This window comes from Macrotis lagotis, chromosome X (assembly GCF_037893015.1).
Source record: "Macrotis lagotis isolate mMagLag1 chromosome X, bilby.v1.9.chrom.fasta, whole genome shotgun sequence".
Taxonomy (NCBI): domain Eukaryota; kingdom Metazoa; phylum Chordata; class Mammalia; order Peramelemorphia; family Peramelidae; genus Macrotis; species Macrotis lagotis.
The window spans coordinates 653,904,467-653,913,734 of NC_133666.1; the positions used below are offsets into that span (position 1 = coordinate 653,904,467).

Genomic DNA, 9,268 nt, shown 5'->3' on the forward strand with positions numbered 1-9,268 from the left:
AATTATTAATATAATTGTTATTATTATTATTATTACTCTTATTATTAACTCCAGTCATTCAAAAGAAATCTGCCTAGACATCCATATAGGAAAATCCAAAAAAAATATTTGCTGGCTCAATTAATCTTTATAGCTAGAAGAGCAGCCCAGTGAGTCAGGTACTCTTTTTATAAATATGTCTTGGATAGATACAATATTTGAGATGGTTTAATAAACAATTCCCACAGTTTACAAAAGAAGAAAGAAGGACATAACAGAATTTATTTCTTTCCTGGTGATAATCTTACCCAAGAAATAGGCCTAAAAATTAATATGAATCAAATAGAAATTAATGATTCAACAAGAAAAACAAGAAATATTAAAGAAAAAAGATTGAAAAAATAATAAAATGTAAGACGTCAACTAAAAAACAAATGACTTGGAAAACTGATTGAGGAGAGAAAATGCCAAGAATCCCTGGACTAACTGAAATCCATGAGTGAAAAGAGAGCCTAGATATCATATTTCAAGAATTCATGAAAGATAACTGTCTAGATCTCTTAGAAGAAGGTAAAGTGAAAACAAAAAGGAAAAAAACCTTCTAAAAACAAACTCAAAATTAAATCATTCATAAGCAAAATTCAGAATATCTAGGTTAATAAAGAAGTTAGAAGGAAAGAATTCAAATACCAAGAAGTCACAGTTTCAAAGAAGATTTAGCAGTCACCATTAAAAATAGAGTAGAAAACTTAGAATATTATGTTCCAAAAGGCAAAATATTTGAGCTTACAACTAAGAATAACTGTCCCAGTACATCTATCTAATAGAAGTGAGAGTTTTGGAGAATGGATCATTTATTTATTTATTTATCTCTATATCTATTTATTTAGCTATTTAGCTATTTATTTATTTATTCATTTTGTTTGTTTGTTTTAGTTTTTGCAAGGAAGTGAAGTTAAGTGACTTGCCCAAGGTAGTAATTATTATGTGGCTGAGACCAGATTTGAACTCAGGACCTCCTGACTCCAGGGCTGGTGTTCTATCCACTGTGCCATCTTAGCTGCCTGAGAATGGATTTTTTATATAATAGGGAACTTTCAAGCATTCTTGATGAAAAGACAAGAATGGATATAAACACTGAATTAAAAACCTAGAATTAAGAGAAACATTAAAAGAAAACTATGATTAAGATATCAAAAAGGATCAAATGAAAATGAAATATCTACACTCTAATGGGAAAAAGAATATGAAGCCAAGATGGCACAATGGCAGGACATAAGTTCAATTAAGCTGTATACAATGATTTTTCCAAAAATATCTTTAAAATTGCATCAGATTGAGTCCTGACTGATAAATCAAAAAAAAAAATCACATTGAGTCATTTTTCTAGCCCATGTCAGCAGAGAGAGATGATTATAGAAGTCTCCAGACATTCAGAATGGGTTCTCTCCAGAAGTAGCCATGAAAACCATTCCAATAAACCGAGGGAATATGTATCAGGACAAAAACAGGTCTCAGATTCAACACAGAGGAATTTAAACTATTTACATTTCAGGAATGGAAGCTTTATTAGTCATTATTTCATAGCTAATTCCAGGTTACAGATCTTGGGCAAAGTAAGGAGGGTAATTTTGTTTAAGGATTGTATTCCAAGGTGAGCAAGCAAATTCTGTGTGATCCCAGCAGCCGGGAAGATCTCAGTTTTAGCTTCCATTTCAATCTGAAGTCAATAGCTGAATAAACAAGGCAGAAATGCATAAACAAAGGGAAGTTTGCATTTCTGTAACTATGAACCTGGAGAGATTTCCAGTTGACTGATAAGAGCTGAGTCCAACAGCAGTTTACTTGAACTCCAATGAGGACAAGGCCATAGGTGTTTTGCAAAGACCCAAATTCAGATTCAGAGTTCATACCAAGAGAGTAGAAATCAGATTTTTTTTCTGAATCAGATTTTTGGAGCATTAAAAGCTTACAATTTCTTACTCCTAATTGTACCAGAGATCCTGTTTTAATGCAACACTCAAGCATTTCAAAGATGAGGAAACTGAAATGCTGGATTTAAATTCAGGAAGATAAGTCTTTCCGACTCCAGACCCAGTTCTTTATCCACTGCACCACCTAACTGCTTCTATATAATAAGAGCCATTCCCCTACTGGTAAATGCGCAAAGGATCAGATGAAGAAATCCAATAATAACTTTTGTCATTTAAAAAATTCTCCAAATCACTAATAATTAGATAATTACAGATTAAAGAAATTCTTGGGCTTAAACTCACATTCCTCAAATTTGCAAAGTTGAAAATGTAAAAGTTTGGGGGGGCTGTTGGAAATCCAGACATAAAATATCTGGTGGTATAATTAAAAATCTGTCTAGCCATTCTGGAAAGCAATTTGGAACTAGGCTCAGAACTATTTATACCCTTTGACTCAGACCTAATATTTCTAGGTCTATAGATCAAAGAGATAAAAGAAAGAGAAAAAGGAGGCATGAAAATAAAAGCAGTTCTTTTTGTAGTACCAATCAATTGGGAAATGACCGAATAAGTTAAGATATATAAATACAATGAAATGCTATACCACTACAAGAAATGATAAAGGAATCTGTTAGAAAAAACTTAGAAGACATATAAAACTCAAATATAATGAAGTGAACAGAATCAAACAAACAATTTATACATTAACACCATTATAAAGACAGATAACTCTGAAAGATCAATTTAATGATCAATCACAATTTTAGAGGATTTATGATTAAATGATAAAATGAAAAAATTATGCATCTCTAGACAAAAAGATCATGGACTCAGAGTGCATTGAGACAGTTATTTTTGGAAATGTCTTATCTGTTATTTTATCTCTTCATTTATAATAAATGTGCAGATTTAATATAAAGGATTTTTTTCAAGATGGGGAGGAAAGATAGGACGAATGAGGTGAGAAAAATATATTTTAAATTAAAAATGAATTACAATTTCTTTTTCCCATGTTTACACCATATTTATTGCATAAAGGAATATTTCACAGAATGAATGTCTCCAGAAAATAATTCCATTATGTAACACTGGAATAATTTTTATGACCTTATATAGAGTTATATAAGTGGGTAAGTAATATTTTATTTTTTCTAATTACATGTAAAGATAGCTTTTTTAATTTAGAATTGTCATTTTTATTATATTAGCTCTCTACCAATGAGTAATTGATATTTTTCCAATTGTTTAGATCTGATTTTATTTGTGTGAAAAATGTTTTGTAATTGTGTTTATATAGTTCCTGAGTTTGTCTTGGCAAATAGACTCCCAACTATTTTATATTGTCTATGGTTATTTTATTTTATTTCATTTTATTTTATTTTTTAGGTTTTTTTGCAAGGCAAATAGGGTTAAGTGGCTTCCCCAAGGCCACACAGCTAGGTAATTATTAAATGTCTGAGACCAGATTTGAACCCAGGTACTCCTGACTCCAAGGCCGGTGCTTTATCCACTGCGCCACCTAGCCGACCCCAATCTATGGTTATTTTAAATGGAATTTTTCTTTCTATCTCTTCTTGCTGAGTGTTTTGGTAACATATGGAAATACTGATGATTTATGTGGCTTATTTTGTATCCTGCAACTTTGCCTAAAGTTGTTAATTGTTGCAAATAGTTTTTTTTTATTTGATTGTTTAAGTATACCATAATATCAACTGCAAAGAATGATAGTTTTGTTGCCTTATTGCTGATTTTAATTCCTTCAATTTCTTTCCCTTCTCCTAGACCAGGGGAACCTTTTTTCCTGTCAAAGGTCTACTAAAGGATCATTCATGGGCTAAATTCATTCACCCCTAAAAAGTTAGTAGATTTATTGAATTTTGAGTCCCATTTGTAGTTACCCTTGGCAATTCCAGACCAATATGGATGACAGGTCAAAGGTTTTCCCACCCACCTCCCCACTTCATCTTAGACAATATTGAATAATAGTATTTCATCCCAATCTTATAGGAAAGGCTTCCAGCATGGCCCCATTACTGATAATGTTTGCTGATGTTTTTAGATAAATACTATTTATCAAATGATGAGTAAATGATAAGGAAAACTCCTTTTATTTCTTTGTTCTCTAGTATTTTTAATAGGAATAGGTACATATTTTGTCAAAAAGTTTTCTGCATCTATTGAAAAAAATCATATGCTTTTTGTTGGTTTTGTTATTGATATGGTCAATTATTATTATAATTTTCCTAATATTGAACTAGTTTTGCATTCCTGGTATAAATTTTACCTGATCTTAGTGTATAGTCTTTGCAATAAATTGATGTAATCTCTTTCCTAATATTTTTCTTAAAATTTTTGTAACTATTCTTTAACGAAATTAGTCTATAATTTTCTTTCTATTAAATGTTTGATAAAATTCACTTACAAATCCATTTGGCCCTGGAGAAATTTTTCTTGGGAATTTCATTTATAGCTTGTTCAGTATCTTTTCATGAAATAGGATTATTTAAGTATTTTATTTCCTTTTCTGTTAACATGAACAATTTATATTTTGGTAAATATTTATCTATATTTTCCCCATACATTTGGACAAAATAACTCCTAATTAATGCTTTAATTTACTCTTCTTTGGTGGGGAATTTTTCCTTTTTATTTTTGATACTTGTAATTTGGTTTTATTTTTTTAATCAAATTAATTAAAACCTTATTTATTTTATTAGGTTTTTTTAGGCTTTTGCAAGGCAAATAGGGTTAAGTGGCTTGCCCAAGGCCACACAGCTAGGTAATTATTAAGTGTCTGAGACCAGATTTGAACCCAGGTACTCCTGACTCCAGGGCTGGTGCTTGATCCACTACACCACCTAGCCACCCCTATTTTATTAGTTTTTTAAGCAAAATCAGCTGCTAGTTTTGTTATTAGCCCAATAGCTTTCTTACTTTTAGTTTTATTAAACTCTTCTTTGGTTTTCAAAATTTCCACTTTAGTATTTAATTGGGGATTTTTAATTTGTTCCTCTTCTAACTTTTTAGTTTCTTGTCCAATTCATTGATCTCTTTCTCAGTATCATTCATGTATGTATTTAGAAATATAAAATTTCCCCTAAGTACTACTTTGATTGCATCGTGTATAAGTTTTGATATGTTGTTTCATTATTGTCACTCATCTTGGATGAAACTGTTGATTTGTTGTTTGATCTACTCATTCTTTAGGATTGTTATTAGTTTCCAACTAATTTTTAGAATATCTTTTCAAGAGCCTTTATTACATGTAATTTTGTTGCATCATGATCTGAGAACTTGGAAAGATGCTTTTAACATTTCTTCCTTTTGCATAAGATTGTGAAGTGTTAATGCTTTAATACATCATCAATTTTGTACAGATACCATGTACTAATGAGAAAAAAAGTATATTCCTTTCTATCTTCATTTATTTTTCTCCAGAAATCTATCATATCTAACTTTTCAAAGTTTCTGTATACTTCCTTTACTTCTTTTTTGCTTTTTTTGTGGCTTGATTTATCTAATTGTGAGAGAAGGATATTATAGTCCTCCAGTAGTATAGTTTTGCTGTCTAGTTCTTCCTGCAATTCACTTTTCTTCTCCACTAAGAATATGGATGTTATACCACTTGTTGCATATATGTTTAGTATTGCTGTTACTTCATTGTCTTTCATATCTTTCAGAAAGATGTTATTTCCTTCCTTGTCTCTATTAATTAGATTTTTATATTTTTTCTTTTGTTTTTCTCTGAAATCAGGATTACTACCTTTGTTTCTATTTTAATTCAAACAAAGCATAATATATTCTATTCCAGTCCTTTACCTTTGTGATGGTTCATATGTTTCTTGTAAACAACATATTTAAGGATTCTAGGTTTTAATCCACTCTGCTATCTGCTTCCATTTAATCAGAGTTCATTCCATTCATAGTTACGGTTATGGTCACTTTTTTTCTGTATTTCCTTCAATCCTCTTTTCCTCCATTTATACTTTTTTCTCTCCTTTCATCCTATTCTTCCTTACCAATATTTTGTGTTTGATCTCCACCTCAGGTCAATCTACCCTCCCTTCTGTCATTTTTCCCCTTTTTCCTTTCCCTTTCCCCCTCCTACATCTGTCCTTCCTTCTATAAGCTGTACTTTCCTCTTTTCCCCTCCTATTTGTTGTAGGTTAAAATAAATTTCTAAACCCAATTGGAAGTGTATGTTGAGAGTAAAATTCAATCTATGGTCACACCCTCCCTTCTTTTCCTCTCTATAATAAGTCCTTTGTGCCTCTTTGTGTGATGATTTACCCTTTACTGCCTCCCCTTTTTTCTTTTTTTATATCATCACATCATAATCAATATACACCCATGACCTCTAAGTATACTCCTTCCAACTAATAGAACTACAATTCTCAATAATTACAAGCATTATCTTTCTGTGTAGAGATGTAAACAGCTTAGTTTTACGTTTACCATTTTATGCATCTCTTGAGCCTTGTATGTGAAGATCAAATTTACAATTCAGTTCTGGTCTTTTTATTTTTTTTATTTTTTCTTTTGTGCAAAATCTTTACATTTTTGATCTTCAAAGAGTTTCCTGTGTATCTTGCTAAGGGGTTAGGAGACTGGGCAACATGCATACGGGTGTCATTCTCATGGGTTTTAAAACCCATCTAGCAACATACAATGGGAGCCTCCATGACCCTGGCTCCTTCCCCAAATACTCCTTGGAAATCACTCACCAGATAAAACACAAAACAGAGATAGGCCATAGAGATTACAGCAGCCACCACATAAAGTGCCAAGTCACCCAGGTCTTGAACATAGACAGTCACAAAGTATATATTGATGCCACAGATAAGAAAAACAAGGATCCTACCTAATATTCTCCAAATGAGTCCATTGACGAAATCATTCATCACTGGATGCAAACTGGTAAATGTGAGGACAGGGATGAGGGCAAAGGGAAGCTGTAAACGCTGCAATACATTCAGGAAGTCATTCATTCCTGTCAGATGCTCCATATCCTTGAAGACTGCAATCAACAGTGTTGGGATGATAGCGATAGAGGATGTCAAGATCACTTGAGCAAACCGTCACCATTTTAGGTTCAGGTATCCCTCCATGACAAACTGGCCAGAATAGGTTCCAGTCATGGTGGAGCTCTGCCCTGCAGCCAGGATGCCAACAGCCTAGATGTAGAGTGCAGCAGGCTCAAAGTAACATCCCAAGACTACTCCCCCTTTGTAGAGGTCTACACTCAATAGTGTCATTTTGAGGGAAAAGGTCACTGTGAGGACTGCTATTATTGACACAGATCTCATGCACTTTCCTGTCCATTTGATTAAAAAAGGCCTCGGCAAAGACTGAGACGACAAAGACATTGATGATGAAGGAGATGAAAAGGACGATGCAGGACTCAATGAAGAAGTACTTGTTGGCTTCTCGGACCTCCTGTTTGCTGGACCTGTTCACCTGCCTGGACTTGACTAGTGCAGAGTGCAGATACATGTTGTGTGGCATTATCACAGCACCCACAATGCTCACAGCCTGCTCAATCTGTGGGGTTCAATAGCCTGAACAAGAGGGTATGAACATGCCCAGCAGCACCTCAGCCTGGTTAGGTTTCACTGTAACATATTCATATCCAAAGGTCAAGGCCATGATGGTGATAAGAAAGCCAAAAAATGCTTCAAGTTTCTGCAAACCATATTTGTCCAGAAAGAGAAATACAAAGGTATCTGCTATGGTAATAAGAACTCCAGCCCACAAAGGAATCCTCCTAGCAGACAGAAGATTGATGGCAATAGCTGACCCTATGACTTCTTGCATATCAGAGCCTATGATGGCTGTCTCTACCATCAGCCACAAAATAATTCGAGGGACCTTGGGATACTGCCGGTGACACACTTCAGCCAGATGCAGACCAGTGACAACACCCAGTCTGGCTGCCAGGCGCTGCAGCAAGAGCCCCACCAGAGTAGCCATGAGGAGTATCCAGAGCAACTTAAACCCAGCCACAGCACCAGATTGCAAATCAGATTCAATGTTCCCTGGGTCCAGATAAGCAATGCTCATGAGGAAGCCTGGTCCTGTAAAGGCCCAGAGTTTGTGGAAGCTAAAACAAGAATACTCTTCATCAGGAACCAAAATCTTCTCATTAAAGTAGGTGCTGAAGGGCTCTTCTTGAAATGCAGGTGCTTGTGAAGGGGATTGATTACTATAGATGGTGTTAACTGCACCCAGGCTGGCGGTGTCCCCATGGTCTCCAGAACCACCTTCAGCAGACATCTTCTCTTTAGAACTTAATGTCATGGTGGATGGTGGTACATTCAAGGACTTAGAATAGGATTTCAGCTCACAGATGGGCGCAGCCCCGTCCTGGCCCAGCTTCTTCCCCATGGTGCAGAACTGGTTTGCTCTCTCCCGAGTCTGGTCCTGCCCCTATATAGTTCTGGTCTTTTTATCAGGTAAGTTTGAAAGGTCTATATTTTATTGAATATCCATTGTTTCCCCTAAACATATTTTGCAAGGAAATTGATTCTTGGTTATAATCCAAGCTTCTTGGTTTTGGGGAATATCATATTACTGGCCCTCCTATTTTTATTGTTAAAGCTGCTATGTCCTACACAATCCTGACTGTGATTCATAGGTATTTGTTTCTTTTTGACTTATTGCAGAATTTTCTATTTTAGCTGAGAATTCTATTAGTGACAATATTCTTTGAAGTTTTTATTTTGGGATCTCTTTCTAGAGGTAATCAGTGGATTCTTTCAAGGACTATTTTACCTTCCCATTCTAGGATATCAGGACAGTTTTCCATCATAATTTCCTGAAAGATATTGGCCAGGCTCTTTTTCTGATCATGGATTTATAGGTAGAACAATAATTTGTAAATTATCTCTCCTGGATCTATTTTCTAGGTCTAACATTTTTCCTGTGAAATACTTTACATTTTCCTCTCTTTTCAGTTTTTTGATTTTGATGGATTCTTAATACATTTTAGAGTCATTTGTTTCCATTTGTCCAATTCTAATTTTTAAGGATTTACTTTCTTCAGTTTTCTTTTGTATTTCCTTTTTCATTTGGATATTCTACTTTTAGAAATATTATTTTCTTGGGACTTCCGGCCAAGATGGCAGAGAGAAGACAGGCACAGTTCTAAAGTCTCCTAAAGTCTCCCATCTATCATGTGAAACAAACCTCTTAACAGAAATCCAACCCACAAAATCCAGAAAGAAAAGCCAGGAGAAAGAATATCTATCTCAGGATTTGTCTTCTGCAGCTTTGGGTGAATTTGGGCAGGTGAGTCCAGTTGCAGAGGGTGGATCAGC

At 34.4% G+C, this 9,268-nt stretch overlaps 1 pseudogene; it reads right to left on the reverse strand.

Annotated features, from left to right (window-relative positions):
- Positions 1 to 6,607: 6,607 nt before the first annotated feature.
- Positions 6,608 to 8,336, reverse strand: LOC141499557 (natural resistance-associated macrophage protein 2 pseudogene; annotated as a pseudogene).
- Positions 8,337 to 9,268: the final 932 nt, after the last annotated feature.